The sequence below is a fragment of the Melospiza georgiana genome, chromosome 1 (genome assembly GCF_028018845.1).
Source record: "Melospiza georgiana isolate bMelGeo1 chromosome 1, bMelGeo1.pri, whole genome shotgun sequence".
NCBI classification, from domain to species: Eukaryota; Metazoa; Chordata; class Aves; order Passeriformes; family Passerellidae; genus Melospiza; species Melospiza georgiana.
Window position 1 is genome coordinate 150,859,010 of NC_080430.1, and position 23,008 is coordinate 150,882,017.

General features: G+C 43.9%; 1 protein-coding gene across 3 annotated transcripts in view; it reads right to left on the bottom strand.

The window, feature by feature from the left end:
• SLC45A4 (solute carrier family 45 member 4) overlaps nucleotides 1–23,008 on the bottom strand; it is an 83,075-nt gene that overhangs the window by 45,156 nt on the left and 14,911 nt on the right. Inside the window, exon 1 of one of the 3 annotated variants that reach the window (XM_058021862.1) lies at nucleotides 14,779–14,837. The exons of the other annotated variants lie outside the window; for them this stretch is intronic. The gene's annotated coding sequence lies outside the window, so the exon portion shown is untranslated. Of the gene's footprint in view, nucleotides 1–14,778; nucleotides 14,838–23,008 lie in introns of those variants that run through there. 3 annotated transcript variants of the gene reach the window in all.

A 23,008-nucleotide genomic window follows, 5' to 3' on the forward strand; every position in this document is an offset into this window, starting at 1 on the left:
CTGTCAGCCCCAACAACTTTTCCTGCATTCTTCCTGCAAAGCAGACAGCTGCCATGCTCCAAGGGAAACTCAACATATAACCCAAGGGACAGAGCTGCTCTGTGAGATGGAGGCAGATCTCATCCATGGGACTCTAAGCATCCTCATTTCATCCAGACCATGGGTCCTGCACCTCTCTAAGTCCCCACAGAGACAAGTTTCCAAGGCAGAGTGGTTAAGAGGAATCAATGGTTTCAGCAGCTGCTCTATATTTGTTACAAGGCAGCTGGGACTACCACAAGCAGGTTGTAAAGGCAGTAGAGATGCTAATGTACATTTAAATACCTTGAACATTGGTTGCCCTTGTGAGATATTATTCCCAGCTCCTGCCAAACAAAACCAAAACCAACCCACCCAAAACAACAAGCAAATGCTGTTTGAAAGGCATCTAACCTCCCAAAAGCATTTTATTGGAGGTTACTATCAGATAACACAGATGGATTACCTAAAACATCCTCAGTGAATTAATCTTTCTCATGCTAAAGCTGCTTTTCTTGAATATCCATAAGAACAAAAACATTGTTGCAAGAGTGTCTACAGGACTAGGCAGGCTTCTTCTAGGAAGGGGAGATTTCTCTGCATTAAAAAGGTATTTCAAATCAACAAGTCATAGCCAATGTTAATTTAGCTGTAAGATTCAAAGTGATTGCACTTGAGTCACTCTGCAGATCCAGGGCTGCTGACACAAAGAACAGGGCAGTGAGAGGTTCAGCCTATACAAGCACGATTGATTGTTTAGAAAACAAAGCTAATCTAGTGGTTGTTTCTTTATGCAAGGCTAATTGCATACCAGCTGGAGTGCCTTTCCAGATCATTCTCAGAGGCAGAATGAATTTGTGGTCAGATAATATCACAGGTATTTCTCTAAGTAGGCAGAGCTGCTTTAATGTGTACAGGCACTGAAAGCAATATATGTGAAGTGCAAAACAATGAAGGAAACACCAGAACTGAAGTGCACAAAGTAGTTTGATACTGAAGTGTAACAGCTGAGCTGGCAGGTTATCCTACTAGACATCTAATATCCTCAGAAAGGGATGGGATCCTCTTTGCAAAGTGCACTCAGAGAACAAACAATCTCTTTTGCTCATTCTATTACCCTGGATAGATCCTGAAAGCTCAAGCCAAGGGGGAAATCCAGAGAAAGAAGTAGAAACCTGAACTGCCAACAAGATAAATTTGGCTTTGTGCCTTTATTGTTTAAAGAGACACCAAAATACACGTGCAGTTAGTGTAAGCTATCTTCAGAGGGAGGAATGTAAAAGGGACTCCATAGACTGAGTGTAAATAACAGCTACAGCTTCAATTCAGGACTGAGTGTCTCCTAATAATTCTAAAAGGCACACCAGCTACAGCTTGGAGAGTGGGGGCTGATTTGAAGGATAAACAGGAACAGCAACATCTTGCTCAGATAAATCTTTAGAATTAGTCTAACAGGCACCTAACACTAAAGGGCCTGAGCTCAGGGACTGTAGGGCTATTCACAGAACAGAGGAAGAACTCACCAAACTGAGCTGATCAGTGAATGCTGCCTTCAGTGCTCTGGGGCCACCTGCTTGTGCATCTCACCAAACTGACAGGAGCATTCTCTAAACCTGAGTAACAGCATCTAGCAAGAGTGTGGGTTTCATGAAGACAGTTCAGTTAAATGGCTCTCGTTCATAATCTGTCATCCACACACCTTTACTATTGTGCCTAAAGTCTGTGCTTCCATCACTGACTTTTCCTCATCTTGTTCCACTCACATTCAGTCTGGATTCATCTCTGCTGTTCTGCTCAGATGGCAAAAGAAATACCAGGGCAAGAGTTTTAATCTCTACTCTTTTCTGTGGTTTAATCATCTTCATGGTTTGGCAGCAGCTGTTGGGAACAGGCACACCAAGACAGGGACTCAGCTCTGTAAGCTCTCAGAGCTTTCTGTTCTCTGATCCTAAAAGTATAATGGATGCAGAGTCTTCTCACTGCTCCTCTGGAAAGCTGAGCCTGACCCCGCAGTATTCCAGATGTCACATTTCCAGATCTGTCAACTCCTTGCAACTTATTATTCCAAGATTCTACTTGCAATAATATATTAAATTTCTCAGTTTTTAAAATTGTCTTGATGTTTGTCTTTGAGGAGATGGCAATTGCCCACAGCAGCATCCCAAGCAAGGAGTATCACTAATGGCAGAGGTCAGACAAAGGATGATGGGAGCACACACACACCTGGCTGAAGCTGCTTGGTGTTCCTGACTAGATAAATTTCAAAGGGATGTTCTCTTTCTGTGCTACAGAAGAAATCAAAGGCTTGCATCTATGGGAAGAAATGGGGGAGACCAGGAGGACAGCTGTCATATCTACAAGGGGGGGAGGTAAAGTTACAAAACTGAAGTCAGGTACTTGAATGAATACTGCACATATTACCTAATCTCAAAATTTCAAAGAGTTTTACATCTTCAGACTATTTCTTTAAACAACTGCTCTACTTTTAACTGAACACTTTCTCTTATCAGTTTATTCTGGTACAAGATAGTGGCTTGGCTCCCACCCCAGTTCCCATGAAGATAGTTAACACTTACAGATTCCTTTCTCTAACATCACAACCAGCTAAATCAATTTATCACATGTGGAATTGATAAGGGGTACAACATTAATTCCTGAATTATTTTGCTGTCTCATTGTCTGCATGGCATTTATAAGTACAGACTTGTCATTCAGCTTTACCACCCCAAGTCCTTGAACAGCAGACAAAAAGTTGTTACCTTCACAGAGTGATACATATAGTCCTAAGTATTTGAAGTGCTACACCTGCTTGAAGTATACAGCTGTTAAGAGCAGGCAAACCAAAAATATAAAGTGAATGAGGCTTTGAGGAACTGGCAGATATCCTGGTGACATTAACTTGCCTGGAATTTCTAAAAGCCTTGTGTAAGCACTTTGGCATATTGGATAGGTTGTTACAGGCCTCTGGTTCAAGGAAGAGATTTTAGAATTGATTCTAGACAAGCAGAATTGCCTGAATTGGGTCACTCAAGAAGTCTTCCAAGGAAATCCTACTCTGAAACACTTGAAGGCTTTAATAAATTAGCAATCACATAGGATTTCACAAGTCTTAATAAGCAGTAGGATGTGCCATGCATTCCTGAATATATTCAGGCTCTGTCAAACTTTGATGAAACCATCACTGAAGTGGGTGGGACACTCAGACTTAAAGGACATTACAATAGCTCCCACAAATTTTGCTGTGAAGAGTAGCTGGAGTACTCCCAAGTAGCTGGAGTATTCCATAACAGTATTCCCAAGAAAGGTTTCAGGAGCTTTCTGGTGTTGGTCCAGCAATATTATCAGCCCATGCCCTGAGAGCAGGTTTACTGAACAGGGATCTCTTTGTAAGGATTCAAAAGCATAGTGCGAAATAAAACCAAAAACCTATCAAATATTTATTCAAACACTGCTTCCTGATAGTAGTTTAGAGAAAGGATTGCACATTTTTTAGGAAGACCTGTGGATTCAAGCAGAGAAGCACAACCCAATCAGTACATCCTGTGGAAAGGAGATATTCTCACCTTTTTCCTAATGTCCCTTTTAGAGGTGAGGATCACCTCATATGACAAATGATTCCTCATCAAGCACAACAACATTCAAGCCAAACACTTCATGAGCAAAGCATGCTGTACATCAAATTGAGCCAAGCAGAAAAAACTGAGAGAGGAAATAATCAAAAGGGCAGGAACCAGAAGACATGACTACAAAGTCTGATGGGCATGGGATTATTTCTAAACAAAGTCTTGACTGAGAGTTTCAAATGTAGAAGCTGTTGAAGGAGCAGCATAATGTGAGCTCTCCATGAGGAAGGTAATGATTAAGCCAAGTTAGAGAATTAGAGAATATTTTCTGGATGCAATGGGTAACAGAAGTGCTATTATCCATCACAGGGAGGACAACAGCAGGTTCACTCCTTCCTTGTCCCATCCATGGATCAATTTCTCATGGCTCTGCAAGCTGAGGTTGCTCCCTGCCATTCCTTCATCCTCCTTGTGAGCACACTGAGTTTCCCATCTCCCAGAGCCCACAAAGGCACAGACATTTGCATGTGCTGTGTGTAGGTGTGAGCCTTCAGCAGTAACACAGGAAGCTGAGGAAGAAAACTATTCATTTCTTGTAGCTTGTGAACAGGAAAGTACATCCAGTATTTGACTAACAAAATCTTAATGCAAGTTACTGGTCAGTTCAGAGGTATTTGACATTTTACACTTTAGTCACTTGTCAGAGTGAGGAAGCCCTTAGGGTGATAAATTTCATGCTTACTGAACCTTATTTTAATGAAGTGCATGGCTTGCCCTTCTGGGCTGTATTTTATTTTGGCAGCTTTACTGAGAGCATTGTGCTTAGTCATTTTACTTTTTCAATTACAGGACCAGCACATGCAATAAACTAATGTTTTTATCATTTGAGTAATCACCTGACAGATTTTCAAGAGGAATAAGATTTGATTAAAGCAATCAGCACTTAACCATAATATATCCTTAACTGTTTTAGGTTTTAAGAGCCTAAATAGATTTGAAATAATTTAATGTTGCTTTGTACAGCAGTCAAGATTTAACAGATAAAACAGGGACACCACATCCTTGTTATCTCATTTAAGTGAAATCCATTTATCTTCCTGTTAAGTTATTATTCTTCCAGTAACAAATTTCAAAGTTCAATGTATTGCCTCTATATAAAGACTTTTGCGAAACACATGGGCAGACTTTTGACCCATAGACTTCTTTGGAGAAGTACATATGATCATATAGTAAAACAGGCCTAATTCAAAAGGTCACTTCCATTTTGTTTTAAACCTTTCCTTTTAAACCCAAAGATATTTAAATTTAAATTTCAATTCCATATTAAAACAGCCATGATGTGACACATTATTATCTTTAACTTGTATTCTGGTTTTCAGTCAAGCTGCAGTCAGTTTATGGGGTAGAGAGTTAGGGGATAAAAATGTCTTAGTTTATCAGGAAAAAATAAAACCTGCAGGAAAAGAGTTCACATGGTGCCTGTAAAATTCTTCCTACTTATCTGTAGTAACGTGAACAGCAGTGTGCATAACTCAAACAAGTTTTTTGCTATGAAAGCTTTTTCATCTTCCTCTGAGGACTTTGTGTGCCCTTGCTCACCACTCATACATGAAGTCTGGAAAAACACAATGAATATAAAATGTGCAACTGAATTCTGTATTTTACCCAATGAAAGAACACTTGTCATGTTACAATGAGCATCAACCAGGCTTAAACCTTCACTGGCAAGGAGAGCAAAACTCAGCCTTCAAAACGTGGAACTGAAATTTACATAGAGAAATTTCCCAGGTATGAAATGTGAACTCCTTCTGAAGAAGAGAGTAATCAAAACAGACTCCAGTTTACTTTAGGACACATGGGCTAAATCAGCCATCTGGGTAGGATCTTCAGAGGCTTGATCCCAGATTTCTCTGCTGAACAGCAAACAAACTGCACACATGTATGTGCCTTCTCATATGCTTTTTATTAAATACTCCCTACCATGAGGGGCAGGCTGGACAAGCATTTGCTGAGATTAAACTATTTCAGAAGCACTGGCAGTTCAATGTTGCAGCCACAGCTGAATCCCAGCAGTCTGAGAGCAGTGACATCTGTCTGTCCTTTTGGATACATCCTCCCCACATAGGCTGGGAGTGAAACCCCCCACCTATGATGAAAAAAGCTTCCCAGACTTTCAGACTTTTGCTGCATGATCCACAGTTTAATTCTGCACCTAAACTATTAGTCTTAGAAGGGAGTGAAGATCTAATATGAAATTACAGGCCCAGATATAAACAATGCAGGATGTATTCACTGCTCGTGTAAGCCTGCTGTATTTTCATTATTCCCTGCAAGGCTGGAAGGGTCACAGCATTATTACCATCCTAAGCCCTTTCAGATGCAAAAAGACAGACTTGTGTAGCTTTAGTCTTAGCTGCTCACATCAAGCAACTTAGAGCTCCAGTTTGTCCTGTGAGGCCAACAAATTAATGAAGGAAAATTCTGGGCTCTTGCTTGCTTTATCAGATAGGATGGAGTAGAGAAGTTTCCAGCCTTGGCTTCCTGCTTTCCTCTCAGTCCAGTCCAATATTTTAAAAATTTCTCTGGTGAAAGCCAAGAATTGGCCAGTGTTCTTGTTTTTCTCATTCTTTGAAAAGATATGACTATTACCCAGACAATGAGAAAGGAAGTTATTTAAACCCTACATCAACAGTGAGTAAGAAAATGAAGTATTATAATGGCATGAGCATAACTGCATCAGGTGAGAATTAAAAATTACGCTGGACAGTCACTAATGCAAAAATAAGGAACCCATTTTTATTTAATATTTTGACACAGGCAGGCTTCCACTAAGTCACAGGGAAATGCAGTATTAATGAACTGAATGCTGCTACTGGAGATAAACCAAGTGTTGCTTTCATTTGCACAGTACTTTCACCCTGACCACATTCATTTAGATGCAAGGAGAGGACAGTGCATAGTGAAGGTGTTAGAAATACAGAGCTGAAGTATTCACATGCTCTTATTAGAAAATACACCTTTAGCATTAAACATTGGAGAACCACTACCAACACCTCTTTATTTCAAACTATTTTTTTCACAGAGAAAGCAATTTTACTGTGAATGCCTGAAGCACAGAACTGCAGCAACTTTCTTATCCCATCTTCTAGGGCAAGATCTCCAAATCATTTGGACAGCAGCAATTTCTGCATGTAAACCTGAAATCTTATTCCCTACTTAAAGAATTTGTCTTTTGTAAGCTATGGTGTGTGTGTGCATATATATATATATATATATCCAGTCAATACAATAATTTCACATAAGGATTTAAAGCTTTCTCTGTCAGTGATGTTTGACCATGGGCCACTTAGAGCATGGCTTTGTCACTGGGTAGCCCCTAAAACTTCAAAGGTCACAAAAGGCCATCAGGGACACATCAGTTACAAAGTTCCCAACAGACAGAATGAGGCTGTGATCCACAATCAGGGCAGCTCAGCAGGTTCATTGAAGGACCCGGCAAGTGAGATACTCAGCAGTACACAGACTCTCACAGAGCCACCCAGACAGGGAGTCTGTTGACAAAGAGCTTCTTAAAGAGGCTGAAGCACAGGGAACAGTGTAGCCAGTATTGTAGCAGTGATAAATTCAAGCATTAATTACAACCAGTTATTCAGTAGCCAGCCCTAACAAAGAACTGGAACTGATCTCCTAGAACGTGTTAATTTAGGAGCATAGTTAATGAGGAAGAGAAAACTGCTAAGTGCAGTTGAGGGAAATGCCATGCAGTGTTGGGCTGCTGGATGAGCTGGAAGTCTGATGAATGTGCATGTTTCATACTTTGCAGTAATTGAGCACTGGGGTTTTTTGGTTTTAGTGTATCTTTACCACAAACAGTCAGGGTGATGCAGTGAAATCGTTCATGGAGCAGAGTCAAGTTTATACCGTACATCCCTGAGACTCATTAGGTTTTACATTGACATTAAAGTGATGTTACAGACATCTAGCCATGACCAGGCTAAGAATACCCTGGGACACAATAATGAGGCTTTATCTTAAGTCATCACACCAAGGCTATTACTTGGCCACAAACATATCCTGCTGTTCTAACCAGTAAAAGACTTGCTAACAGTGTAAGACCAAACTCACCAGACACACAGGCATCTGATGTTAGCACAAAATTCACTGTATGGGAACCCAAACCCTTTTATATACAGCTTAACTGGGGGCTACTACACAATGGAACAGCCATGGCAGTGTCCAGGTCATATGCATACAAAGTAGATTAGAGATCCCACCAGTGCTATAGGGTCAGAGGCTTATTTTCAACTGGCACCCTGAACTGTCACGCAAACTATCCCAGAGCAATTGTCTGGAAGGAGACACACCTCATCTGATTCAATTCCAATTCTTCAGTAGGCTGAAATATCTGCTATGCAGCTGCATAATGAGAGTTTTGAACAGACTGTACCTGGAAGATGACAAATTGGAGAGGTGATTTGAAAACAAAGCAGCAGAAAAAGCTCCAGCTGTAAGAACATGAAGGGAACAGGTAACTGCCCATTCACTCTTTTTTCAGTTCATTGAAGGGAATTTGACTTTTAGGAAGGTGGAAGTGCTGTGATGTTGGAAACAATTAGGGTACCTGTGCATTGAGATGGGGGAGCCTTTTCCCTCTACACCAAAGTTAGAAGCAGAACAAGAGCCAAGAACAAGCCTACATCACAAGCTGATTCCTCCAGCTATGAATCAGACAGCAAACAGGACGTGCACTAGAAGGGCTGGTGTTAAAGCAAGCTGTGCATTTGTTTTGGGTTATTTTTTGAACTCTTGGGAGTTAGCTGGCCAGCCACACTACTCTAAGGAGCAATAGTTCAGACTGTCAGATCACTCCTCTGGGAGTACCCAGAGCCAGACAGCTCAGGCCAGTGTACTTGCTCAGATATTCCCCTCATGAAATGGGAGGAGGATTTTTTACCCTGCCCCCACCTCCCCCTGCCCCCCCAAAAAAATCAACACCCCCTCAAGTTACCTGGAGGCCCAGATCCAGCATCAAGACTATTTAAGAGTTGACTCCTGTTTCTGTTATTTGTACCTCCATGTGGTTGATAAGAAAGTTGTAGGTTAAACAGTGCTCACTGTTTGCTGTGTGTAAGTGATGATAGGAAATTAAGTGGCACAGAAATCTGACTGCTCTGCAGTCATCACTTGCTGGGTTAAGCCCCTGGTTTCTGGATGTGGTCCAGAAAGATTGATCATATATTCAAGGGCAGAATGCAGAAGATAAGAGTGACATGCCGTTGTGCTTTTGTAAAAGAACACTGGGTTCGGCCCCCAGTTAGATCATTTATTTATCTGGCACTGAAGGGTGATAATGGCTTGTTTTCAAGTCTCCAAAATAAATGAACTCCACTGCATGCAGAAGTAGTCCAGGCCAGCCAGCAGAGGATAGAAAATATGCAGGGTCAGCATAACACTGGTTTCAATTTCAGTTACAAAAACATTAGAGCCCTCATTTAAAACAAGATGAGGAAACTAGGTCCTCTCTCCACTCTGCTGAGAGAACCAACCTTCTCTCCCCAGAATACTGACAAAATCCACTTCAAACAGAGTTTAGCCAAACAATTCAGGGTAACACCTTTCTACTGCCATTTACACACTAGAATTTTCTTTAAAGTATCTTTGGCTTACTCTTAAGACCAAACCTTATCTCCTACCCTTTTGTGCCTTGCTACATGAGCAGCAGCTACTGACTGACAATTTCAGTCGTGCAAGGAAAGTATGTCTCAGTCCCCTCCCAGAACAGCTCAGGCCACCAGATTAGTCAGCCTTCATGTAACACTGCAAAAGAGATTGAGTCAAGCCTGAAGTGTCAGGCCAGCCAGGTCTCCTAAAGCTAAAGTTTAATAGCCTTTATCCCCCATAAATGGGAGTCCTGGAAATCAAGTCTTCCCCATCTTTAACTGGGTCTTAGGTTTTTGGTAGTGGTCCACATTGTAGAGACCAACTTCCCACCATCTATAGATTGAGATTCATGTTTTGAGCAGAACACATGCCAGCAAGAGCCAAACCAAGGTCAGGAGCAGCTCTTAAGCCAAACCCAATCATTACCCAACAAAAGCCTTGTGTCCTGATGCTTGCCAGAGTCACTTGCCAAGAGCAAGTTTGATGAGGAAACCTGGCTGCTTGTCCCGAGTTGTTACAAAGCTGCATGCCAGCTGCAGTCCAAATGAGTGCACAGCACTTGTTGGAAGCACCAGCAAGAAGGGGCTTTAGTTAATAACCACCGTGTGCCAGTTAGGTCACAGCACAAACCACTCCATGGCTCAGACACTGCAGGGCTCTGAACCCATCACTGAGTGTCCAAAGCCCAGCTTTTAACTCAAGGCAAATTCACTCTTGGGCAACTCTATTGGAGGTCTGGATTTTATAGCAGGAAATCAGCTCTTTTGCATGCTGAGTACCTTGTTTCACTTGGAGGAATGTTATACTTCTTTACCACACTAAAGAGTAATGATTTTATTTAGAAGAGCAGTAATTACTCAGTGCTTGGATACAAGAGCCCCTCACAGTCCCAGAAGTAGGATATGATATCTGTTTACCAGTGGAAGCTTTGGGTTGTTTCTCTGGGCAGGGCTGTGACCCAACTGCAAGATGTGTGGGTAACTGATAAGCTGCTGACTGTAAAAGTCACCTGACAGCAGCAGCTCACTGAGAGCACACAGCCCCTGGCTCACAACACCCCACAGCTTAATGTGTCTGCTGCCACGCTGGGTTTCTGGGCTGCCCAGATCTCCTGTCTGAAAGGTGACCCTCAGGTTGAAACATCAGCTGTCAGGCTACACTCATCCTGGCAACATTCTGCTCCAACTCTGACAACTGGATTGTTTTCTGGTTTTGCATGGAGCATAAAACCCACACAACACCCAGAAAGTTTATTGGACTTGATACAGCCATTATGGGCAGGTGTAATGCTCTGCTTAGGAAAGTATTGTTTCACTCATGTCATGTTTAATGCTGGTATATTAAGCTAAGCAATGCTCTCTGCACTCTGTAATCCCCAAGTCAAGGGACTACTGCTGAATCAAAGTGCTCAGTGAGGCTGACACTAAGCTGAAGCACCAGGAGCTCCAGCAGAACAGGTATCAGATCAGGTAATCCATCTCTAAAGGAAACAACTGCACACAAGGCTGTTCTGTTGGCATTTCTGGTGAATCTTATGCCTATAGCTGGAATAGCCTGGGATCTTACAAGTATTACAGATATAAAGGTCATGGGAGTGACCCTTGCAAAACTAAAACACAGCACAAACAGTTCTTCATATTACTCATTCCTCTGCAAGTTGCTAAAGCTTCCTCCTCCGTCACGACAGCCTTGTCACTTGCACAGGGCTCTCCTGGCAGATCAGCTGGAAAGCTCCACTCCAACTCCACTGGCTTTGCCTCTGTTCAGCATGCTTTCACACTATTAAAAGTAGCCTATAGCACTGCAGTCACTTTGAAGGGCAAGTGAAGCTTGTTTTTATGTCAAACATGACACCAGCACACACACACACTGTTGCTCAACAGACACTGCTTGATCATTTGATGAAATTATTTTAGGATGGCTTATGTTGTTAGAGGGGCAGAGAAGTTACAGACCACAAATAAAGCTCAAAAGCAGCTGCCAGCTCCAGCTTCGTTTGATGGGCAGTGTGAAGGATTTCACTGGTTTTGCCCAACATGCAAGCAGCAGTGCCCACATCCTGCCAGTGGAACTGGCTTTCTACTCTAGGAATTGCTGCTGGAAGCCATAAGGTGCTCAAATAAGAAGTGCATCACAAGCAGAGTTTACAGACAAGAAAAGATCAAATGCTCCTGTGTAAAGGAACTGTTTATAGCTTAAATCAGTGTCTGCTGAAAGTCCTGAAGTGTTACCTGCAGCTGTGTTCACAACTGCAGGCATCACACCTGGCAGGTCATGCCAGCCTCATCTTCCCACCCAGGGATTCATGACCCCTAAAGCTTCAACTTCTTTTCTAAGCTGGCAACATATTTTGACTGCATGAAATGTTTTTCAAATGTTAGAGGCAGGTTCACTGGTGAATTACTCTGCAGGTACCATCCAATAGTAATTTTCTCCTTGCCTTTATAAATGATCCATTTAAGTTTATACAGGGATAGAGGCAGAGTCCATGCATTCCTGCCTCAGCACACAAGCAGAGCAACATTATATTACCAACTCTTAACTTTCTATCTGCCAGAGAATCCAGGACTGGAGTGAGTTTAAAGGTAATTAACCTTGGAGGTCACAGCCCTGTGAGACAGGTCCAGCTTCAGCCTGTTCTCAGAGCCTGGATTTCCACCTGCAGGAATCAAGGCAGTTACTTCAGAAAGCTCCTCAAACAGGCTCAACACTTGCTTCAGTGTGAAAACTCCAGGTCACATGCACTTAGACATACAAGCATGTGCATTGTTTCAGTCACAGTTACAGCACGCTTCACTGGAAGCCACAAAAATATTCCCCTTGTGCCTCCCCACTGAAAAGGCAAATGAACAAAGTTGGACTTTTTGAGTTTTGCTGCAACACAACACAGAAGGAGCAGCAGGTTCACCAGCTGCCAGTGTTCCTGCCACCTTTACATGACTAATAAGGACACCTTCAGCAGAAAACAACCTCCCAAGGCAGCACAATACAACTGTATTAAAACAGACTGATTTCTTTAGGCACATTTCAGCTTGGAGGGAGAGCATTGCCCTCGTTGCAGGCAGTCCCACAGCATCCAAGCAAGATCACATCAGCAGATCCTGCTCATTCCTTTCCCAGCAACACTCCCAGGGAGCAGCAGCTCCTGCAGGAGTTAACCCACAGCCACACAGGAGGGTTTATCTGTAGAACCACACGTTTTCCTTTTGCTGGAGATGCCTCAGTCATACATAATTGAACACAAGAACTGCTATCATTTACTTGCTGGAGAGGCACAAGCCAAGCCGTGTAAAGCAGCCTCTGACACTCCAAATAGCAAACTAAAATAGAAGTTGTTCCACTGATCCCACCCATTAGATCATGGAAATTGTTATTTTGTCATGAAAACTCCCTTAAGTATCCAATTTAATCTCATTAATAGAGGAATGAAGCTCTCACTTCCAAGACAGCAGCTGCCACTACCTTTGACATAAACAGGAACTCACAGATGGTTTTGGATGCATCAGAGACTACTGGATGCATCTTTAGGAGTTTAAGGTAGTGTCAGCTTTTCAAATTTACAGTAAAAAGCACTTCTGTAAGCATTTATAGCCAAAGTGTCAAGTAAATAGTTTAATCTCTTGTCTGAAACCTCTTTCCTTATTTAGGAAGGGAAAAATTAGGCATGTTGAACATTTCATCAGTCCAGTATAATCACTAAACAAACCAAGCAAGGAAAACCTTATCTTTCACAGTACTGGTAGGAGGGAAGAAGTCACACAAGCACTGCAACCACATCAGCAACCCCCCACTCTTCCAGCATTCACCAGCTCACTCTTTGAGCTCAAGCACCTGCTCAAGCCATATTTCATTAAATATTTCAGTAGCACTCTCTGATCACACAGTGGAACATGACACAGCTCACACTGGAGCAGTTTTTGCAGAGCACAGAGGACACATGCTGTAACAGTGCAATTCCTTCCCACGGATCCTCATCATGATGCAGTTATTTGGCTGTGTCAGTACCCAGGGCTGCCTCTCCTTGTAGATCCAATTCTTGGAACATCTCTTTTCCTGAAGGAGAAAACATCTCCTCTAACATTCAATATCCTGATCTCTCCTATGCTTTTCCATTTGTAAGTCCCTGAATTAGCCAGGCAGCAGAAACATTGATTCACTCATCACACCCGGTGCCAAGTCAGAACCTCGGCAGAATCTTTGCCTCCCCTTTTTCCTCTCTATACCTAGAGAATACTGAAGGCAAAGCACTCCAACAGAAAACTGCCCCATGGAGAGAGTATTTTGCAAGGTCAAGCAGAGTTTCTGCACCTGCTAAAGGTGCTAAATTGAGGCAAATTACGAGTTGTAGATCACTAATAATATGAACCTAAGGAAAACTGCTGCATTCATGGAGTTTTAAGAGCAAAGTTGGAAGCAATTTCTTTCCCCGGTACCCTCCCACCATCATATCAGGCAAGGAGAGACTCAATTGTTTTGTGATAAAGCTTTGAGATCAGGTGACAGATTAAGTGTGGAATTATTCAAATGGCAGACTACTGAAGTTTAATAGTCTGAAAAGGCACACTAATTTCCATCTTTGGTCCCTTTGTCAAGTCCTCTTCCAGCGCAGTCTCCACCCAACACAATCCTAAAGGGGCACTTAACAAGTTCTGTTGAGAAAGAGGTGGCTCAGACACCCCAAACAGGTCTGTCCAACATCACCTTACTCATTCCTCCATTCATTCCTCATCCTTTCCCAAACTCTGCAGCCCAACATCTCCTTTGCCCGATTTCTCACCACAGCACATGGTATTTCTGATTTCCACCTCTGCAGCCTAACATCTCTCTCACCCCCAAGATCCTCATTGTCTTCCCATCTTCATGACTTCACATACTCACACCCAAAGCTCCGCAACCCTTTCATCTTTCCAGTCCCATAACTCCTTCACCCAAAAACTTTTTCAGCCCCTAACCCCAAATCTTTCTCATTTTCACCAGCCCCTCATCTCCCCCACCTCAATCCTTTCCTCACTGCCCTCACCCTAAACCCTTCCTCAACTTCACCAGCCCCTCACCTCAAAACTTTCTTCGCCTTCACCAGCCCTTCATATTCTTCACCCCAAACCCTTCCTCACTTTCACCAGCCCCTCACCTCCCTCACCCCAAACCCTTCCTCAACTTCACCAGCCCCTTACCTCAAAACTTTCTTCACCTTCACCAGCCCTTCATATTCCTCACCCCAAACTCTTCCTCACCTTCACCAGCCTTCACCTCCCTCACTCTCACGACCTTCTCGCCCCAAGCCCTCCCTCACCTTCACCAGCTCCTCACCTCCAACCCTTCCTCACCTTCCCCAGCCCCTCATCCCAAACCTCTCCTCACCTTCACCAGCCTTCACCTCCCTCACTCTCACGACCTCGCCCCAAGCCCTCCCTCACCCCCCTCACCCGAAACCCTTCCTCGCCTTCCAGCTCCTGAGCCCCACCACCCCACAGCTCCTCAGCCGCCCCTCGCTCCAGACACCCCTCACAGCCCAAGCTCCCGCCGCCCCCCTTACCTGCCCCCGGGTCTCCCCCAGCACCCGGGACCTGCTCCGTGCGGCGGAGGGGGGAGGCGGCGGCGCCGGGGAGGGCGGGGGGGATGAGGGAGGGAAGGAGGGAAGGGACGAGGTCACTGACGGCGGCGCGAGCGCGGCGGCACCGGGCAGCGGCGGCCGCTTTATACCGGGTCCTCGGGAACCGGCACCCGCTTCCGCTTCCGCTTCCGCCCCCTCCCGCCCCCGGGGTCATGAATATGCAGCGAGAGAGGCGTGGCCTCCCGGGGGTACGTGAGGTGTGAGTTATGAATATGTATCAAGAGGCGCGGCGTCCCTCGGGCTGAGGGCGTGTGTCATGAATATGCAACGAGGGGCGTGGCCTCGGGCAGGGTGGGGACGGGCGGGGGGCGTTGCTGGGGGGCGGGGGGCGTTGCTGGGGGGCGGCGGGCGGGCTACGGGGGTGCCCAGGCGTGCGCCGCAGGGGTGCCCACGTGAGGGGAGCCGAGGCGGGCGATGGCGGGGCCAGTGTTGGCGGCTGGCAGCGTCACAGAGTGACACGGAATATTCACCAGTCGAGTCCAACTCCTGGCCCTGCACAGGACAGCACCAACAATCCCCAACAATCCAAACAAACTCTCGTGCCTGCGAGAGCTGTCCAAACACACCCTGAGCTCTGCTACGCTTGGAGCTGTGACCACTTGCCTGGGAAATTGTTGCGGTGCCCAACTACCCTCTGGGTGAAGATCCTTTTTGTAATATCCAGCCTAAAGCTCCCGTACACGATATCAGGGCATTCCCTTGAGCCTTGTCACTGGTCACCACAGAGCAGAGATCAGTGTCTGCCCCTCCTCTTCCCCCCTGCAATAAAGTCTCCCCTCAGTCTCCTCCAGGATGAACAGACCAAGTGTCCTCAGCCATTTCTCCTATTCCTTGTCTCCTCAAAGCCCTTCAGCGTCTTCATTACCCTCCTTTGGTTGCTCTCTGATAGCTTTCTATTTTATATTGTGGTACCCAAACCCACACAGAATATTCAAGGTGAGGCCACCGCAGAACAGAGCAGAGCAATGCCCTCCTTTGCTCAGCTGGTGATGTTGTGCCTGATGGCTCCAGGACAGGGTTGCCAGGACACTGTTGACTTACATTCATCTTGCCATCAATCAGGACCCTCAGATCCCTTTCTGAAATGCTCTTTCCAGCATCTCATTCCCCCATTTGAGTAGCAAGAGTTTTTCCCTCTGCCCAGGGTTGAACGATGAGCCTGTTGTCACCGCTCCTGGGTTGAAGAGGGGCTCTTGGTTGGAAAGGGAGCACAAGTGGCAACCTGAGGGCTGATGGAGGCTCTGCCTGCACTGTCGCTGCCAAGGCAGTGGGCATTTGCACAGAAACAGAGCACAGACCCCCTTTCCCTCTCTCAGGCAAAGTTGTGCCAAGTAGAGCTGCAAGCCAACGACTTGGAAAGTGCAGGAGTGAGTGCTGTTCTCTGCCTGAGATACTGCAAACATGCTGCTGAAATTGTCCTTCATCATGAAGGAGAATAATACCTTTTCCTCATGTTTGGCTGCAGACAAAGTGTCATCCTGCCTCCCCACCTTCCCCTGCTGCTCTGCCCACCAGAGGCCATGAGCTGCCTCTCCTCATGTCCAGCCTTATGACAGGGTATGTGCCAGGCCACCATGGAGAGGGTGACATGTGGCATTTATTATGTATTTGTCACATCTGCAGAGCACAACCCTCAACACACAGTGCCTAGTGACTCTCAGGACATGAAAACACTTCATTCCCCATGGCAGCCATAGCCCTGCCAAATTGGAAGAACGCTCTGCAAACTTGCCATAAAAGACTGTTGTTTTTAGTGCTGGTGTGTGTTTTTTTTATTCCCAATTAAGGTCTTCTAGCTTTAATTGTGCTGACTGCATTGTGCAGGCTAGCATGATATTTAATTTTCATTACTTACATAAACTGGGGATACATAAAGCAGCTTGCAAGTGGCATGCAAAAATGCACATTACGTTGCGTAAGTGTAATTGTTTTCTGTTTCTTGACACACCATTAAGTAGATATTCCAAAACAAGTTTTTTTAATGGTGAACTTCTTTTTCTACAACTCATGAATAAATAAACCACAAAGCATACCAGACTTCAGAAAAGGAAAGCCACAGAAGGCAAAATGGAAGAACTGTACACATCTATTAAAAAGCAAGATAAATCTTGAGTCTAACAGAGGGACTTTATTACTAATCCTAAAGAAAAAAAAAGTGAGCAATATTTTGTTCTATGATGCTGTTATCAATATGTTTTTGGTTTTAGGCTAATTCAGACTGAGGACTGAAAAGCATGCATGACCAGTCATGCACAGCTCACTAAATTAAACATCCTCTGGTGAGGATGTCCAAAGTCCATTCAAAGAGTGTTGGGTTTTTAGACATACTACAGATGTTTATAAACACAAAAAGTGGCCAAATAATTATCTTAAGTAGCCAAATGGTGAAGATAAAGGATACACACCCATAACAGCCCAGTGTAACACCTACTCTTGACAGCAAAACAACATCCATTGTATCAAAACTGCAATATGCATCAATAAAACATTAAAGGTTTTTCACAGAAGAAACAAAATATACCTATACTTATAGAAATGTCTAATGGTTCTGTGGTAAGAAAAAAGTCTTGAAAGACTTTAGTGGAAATTCTGAGACCCTAACATACCTAAAAACACCAAGAAAGGATCTCAAGATATCATTACAGCTTCTAAGATTTGCTTCTTGTTACCCATGGATTTGTGACAGCCTCAGCTACCTCATGTTTTGACACTCATTTTAAAATAACTGAAAAAAATTTAAAAATACTTCTTTTTCAGTCCTTTTGTTGCCTGCTGTTGCGGTGAAGTGTGATCCTTACCTCAGCCTGACATTTTAGACCCGTTCTGGCAATGTCCAGACACGTCCAGACGTGTCCAGATATTTCTCCACTGCATTTCCTCATGTTATTTTCACTCAGGAGCAGTTAGTTCTCAGCTTTTAGCTGAGCCTAAAGTCATAAAGGGGAATTTTTCCATAAACCAAACATTTTAGTTTAAAAAAAAATGTGATTTTTCATACTGAGTGACGGGGTAGAAAAAAATCCAAGGAAACAGACCCACCTTTTCCCTCTGAGGTTTTTACTCAACTCCAAATATTTAACCCATAATAAATAAACGCACTCTCATGCCTTGGCAGAGGAGGAACGAGGGTCAGTCAGGAGCCTGATGTGCTGTCCAGACGTGTGCTGCCTTTGCCTGGGAGAGGGACTGGAGAAAATTCCCTGGATGGAGGCTGAGAGCGGGATTGGAGACACCCCCTGAGCCCTCCCCTCAGGTCTCTCCTCAGCCGGGTGGCGAATCCTGTTATTTGGAGAGTCCCTAAGCAACGTGGAGGAATTGAGGCACTTCAGGGAAAGCTTTGTGTAAAGAAAGCATCCAGAAGTCACCTTAAAATCTCTCTCTGGCTCTTGGCTGCATGGATCCACTTCAGTGAGTCACGTAGCTGGAGAAGCCCCCAAGGTAATGATCCCTTGCTTACCCTCGCTTCCTCTGGTTTGTTTGGCATGGAGTGCCCGAGGACTTTAAAAGAGAAATAACCTACAGGACCTCAAACCACTGGAGAGCAGCATCCTGCTCCAAACACCTTGCCTTCTGTCTTGGCATAGTTGCTGGAGCGAGGGGTCTTCCCTATTTAATGAGATGTTAATCAACCAGACGGCAGGCTCATCAACAAGCTGCCATGAGTTCTCTGTACTCCATTTCACAGGTACTTGGCTTACCGAATTGTTATGAAAACTCACCATCCAGCCAAGCCAAACAAACACCACCCCCAATATTATTTTACACGCGTGTCAAAAGAAATAACTTGCCGCAGGCCAAGCGGGTGAAGGAATTTTACGAGGCTGCGGCTGATCCTCCCTTCTCCCCTCCCTTAGACAGTTAAAGAAATGGTTGCATGATGAAAGGGGTAAGGGAGCAGAGGACAGCTGGTTAGGAATTAATGAAACGTTTGAGCATTATCATGCGATAATGGATTTAGCTGACTGTTTGCCAGTGTTCAGATCTAGTGTGAATTGCTTTATATGAAACAAGGGGATTCCTAGATTTATACAGACCTCCCGAGAACGCTGCTGCTCCTAAATCCTTTCAAAGCTGCAGTTTAGGAAAAAAAAAAGGTAATTCTCCCTGTGGATGGACAGAAGCCCTTGGGATTGTTTTGACTTGCTTTCAGACTTAATGATATTTGACACAGCCAGCTCTCTGAGGTGTCTCCTGATTGGGAGTGGCCGTGGGTTTGGGAAGCCTGAGGCTGTGCTTGAGGCAAATCTGAGCACCCAGAAACCCAGGTGAGGTCTCCCAGCCAGGAGATTTATAAACAGGACATGAAAAATGAGTCTCAACTTTTACACATTTGGCCTGTAACTCAACCCCAGGGTGATATATCTGGTGGGAGACCCAGGCTTTGGACTTTAAACTGCTGTTTCTCCTTCTTCCCACCCTCCCCCAACACATGCTGTCATTACAATGGAACTTTAATGGCTGTACAAAATGGCCCATGTCCCTTGATGCATTTTTTTTCCCCTAAAAGCATTGGGATGCTTCTGTTTTTTTCAGATGTGAACTTGTGGCTAGTCAACCAAAGATATTTTATCTGGACGCAGACAAGTCTTAAGAAGGTTTTATGAAGAAGAGCAGGAGATTGTTTGAATTTGTGACTGGCACCCAGACAGGCAGATTTTTAGGTCCATTCACGTTGCCCATGTTAGCCAAAATTGACTTTTAATTCTGAGAGCCAAAGGGCTTCCAAGAGAACTCAAGGTGTAGAGTGTGACTCAGCCCTTTGCCCTGTCACCAGCCCCAAGTCCACCCATGTGGGGCCAGTTGGTTCATGCCACCCCAGAGCAATGTCAACAGTCCTGAGCAAACAGGGTGGTGGAGCTGTTGGTTCCCTTTGCCCTCGTCCTGCCCTGAAACCTGGAATCCCCCTGTGCTGGGCATTGGTGAGGTCACACCTCCAATCCTTTGTTCACTTTTGGACCCCTAACAACAAGGACACTGAGGTCCTGGAGTGTGTCCAAAGGACAGTGGAGCTAGGGAAGGGTCTGGATGATGAGGGGCTGAGGGTACAGGGGGTGTTCAGCCTGGAGGCTGAGAGGTGACCTTATCACTGTCTACAAGAGAGATGATAGAGGTGATCTCTGTCACTCTTGGGGGGATAGTTCAGTGGTGGACTTGGCAGTGCTGGGTTGATGGTTGGATTTTATGTTCCTAAAGATCTTTTCCAATGAAATGATTGTATGACTCTAAAAGCAGTAGCTATAACTGCTCTCACATCACCCTCATACAGAAAATAAACAGCTCATGATGGCAGTTCTGTTACAAGGTGCTCATACAGGCTTAAGATTGGGTTTGCTGCTTCTGCCTCTTGTGAGGTCTCATCATGAGTTCATGCCTTGAAGAATGAGAGTTCCCTGTCATTATTTTCCTGGTTTGCACAGCTGAAACCTGATATTAATGGCTGCAGAAATTATCCTGCCTCTTGAGTTTATGTGGTCTATAATTATCTTCACAATAAAACTGTGAGGAATTAAGCTTCAGAATAGTTTATAGGTGTCAAGGGGTGACGTGACAGTCCTTCAAGAACTGTGGCTTTCAGTCCTCAAGTGCCAAGAGCAGTTAAGGTGCTGCCAGACAGCACTTAAGAACTGCAGGGCTTGTTCAGTTCAGTCACTGCTTCCCTTGTCTTGGAGACATCAGAACCTCTCTTTTTAATTTTTCTTTAATTCTGTTTACTTTTCTGAAACTTTTCTGTTTCTCTGCACTTGGGCAATGAGCTGAGATTAGTCAGTTTTCCTTCTGAGCTGCCTCTTATGAAACCATGACTGTGATGTTTATGAGGTTTCCATTGCTGCACAGGGATATTTGTATTTTGGTTGCTCTATTTTTATTGAAAAACAGATATATTTTCATCATATTGTGTGTGCAGAGAACCAAAATCCTGAACCCAAACCTCAAGTACAGGAGACTGTTAAAGTCTGAGATGATTTTCAAGTGACTTGATTCACGTTTGCTTTACCCTGGTGAAAGCTGACTGGTAATATTTTCAGTTTACACTGGTGAATGTCTAAAAAAAGAGCAGTTAGTCTTCTGCTTGCACAGACTCCTGCTGCCTCCCATAAAGCCAAATTTTCTGAAGTTTCATCTCAGAGATCTTGTGGCCTTTCACACTTAATGGAAGCTTGTAAAAAAGATGGAGAGGGGACTTTTTATACAGCCAGAAGGTGTTAAAACAAGGGGGAACAGTTTTAAACTAAAAGAGGGGAGAGTTAAGATTAGATATTTAGAAGAAATTCTTTACTGAGAGGGTAGTGAAGCAGTGGCATGAATAACCCAGAGAAGCTGTGGATGCCCCATCCCTGGAAGTGTTCAAGACCAGGTTGGATAGGGATTGGAGAAAACTGGGATATTGGAAGGTGTCCCTGCCCGTGGCAGGGGGATTGGAATGAGATGGGCCTCGAGGTCCCTTCCAACACAAACATTCTATAGTTCTTGGTTACTTAATGCTTTGTCATAATAACACAATTTTTCATGGATTAATTAATAGATGATAGGCAGTTGAGCTAACTCAGAGAGAAGAAAATCCCATTTCTTTCCTGATCACCACACAAATGCTTAGTTTGTAGCTCTAGACACTGAGTGATGACCTTTAGTTAACTGAGCATTTATCCCTGTTCACACTGCCTGCTTGTTTTGCAGCCTTGTGGCTCCAGCTGGATTCAGACTGTGCAGGTGTTACTGTTTGATCACCAGGTGGGACCTGAATCCTCTGTAGCCTTCTTGGAGGATTCACTTTATTCTCTGCTCTGCTAAGGCCTGTTAGAACCACGTGCTGTGATTTATCTCATCTCTCCCCTTGCTTAATCAGTCACATACCTAATTGGTGTTTGCAATATTTTGGGTCCCAGCATAAACAAATTGTTTAGCCCTGTGTCATCAAAACTGCATCTGGACAACCATCAGCATTCTCCATATATTTGGAAAATCCTAGGAAAGAACTCAGAAGCTACACCTGTGTTACAAATATGACTCAGTGTTGGCAGAAGCCAGCGAGCAGTCACAGAAATGGACACTGTTGTGCTGACTGTATTCAGAGTGTTTTCACATTTCCATGAAAACATGAGTAACGCTCACCTGGGTGATGGAAAAGCGAGTTGGATTGGCACTGGTTGGCAACGGGATGGAAAATTAGTATGTAAAGAACCTAGTGATTAAGATAATGAAAAACAATGTTAAGAGTCTTAGGTGAAGCCAAGTTTTGTAGCCCTCGAGCTTTTAGTTGTGAAATTGTTGGCTCTTGTGTTGTTTCTGAAATAGAAATCTATTTAAATTACTTAAGCAACCCAAGTTTCAAGAATAACCCCAAGCAGGCTGTTTTACTTGTGACTGAGAAACCAAATTGGGTGAATACTTTTTATTCTAATTGCTTGAATTTCCAAACACAACCAGAGAACCAAGCAGCTGCAGACCCTAAAGTGTTTGTTATTAAAGTAATTTTAAACTTTGAGGAAAAAATGAAATGCCAGCGTTGATTGGAGTGGAAATCCCCTACAAAATACTGGGATTTTTTAGGATTCTTTTAATCATTCCCCCCACCCCCAACCTGCTGCTCCTAAAAGCTGAGTATAAACTGAAACATTCACAGTTTTTGGAATTAACTTAAAACAATTGTTTTGAGTTACTTGTGTTTAACAGTTTTCCCTTTTTCCTGGACCTGAATGTCGCTCCAGTCATTGATTTTCATGCAGTGTTGGACTTGTGAAAGTCTCTCTACCTGAAGTAAAACGTGGATACTTCACACCACTGTTCTTGGGCTCTAGTTTCGCTTTTAAACCTAAATGATTTTAAAACCAATTACTCCCAAAAGGAGTAACTTTTCCTTTCCTTTTCATCTCCTCATGCTCTATAGAATCATAGAATATCTCAATTTGGAAAGGACCCATAAGGGTCTTTTACTCCAGCTCAATGTTCCTTGCAGAACCTAAAACTAAATCTTATGACATTGTCTAGGCACTTCTTGAACTCTGTAAGGTCCCTTATGAAGAACCCCACAAATATAGGGATCTCCTTAAATGACTGCACTAGATAGAAGCCTTTTGGAATGTGGGATAGGTAATGCAATTTGCAGACATTTTTGTGGGGATAAATACATGGCAATACACTGTGGAACCCCAGA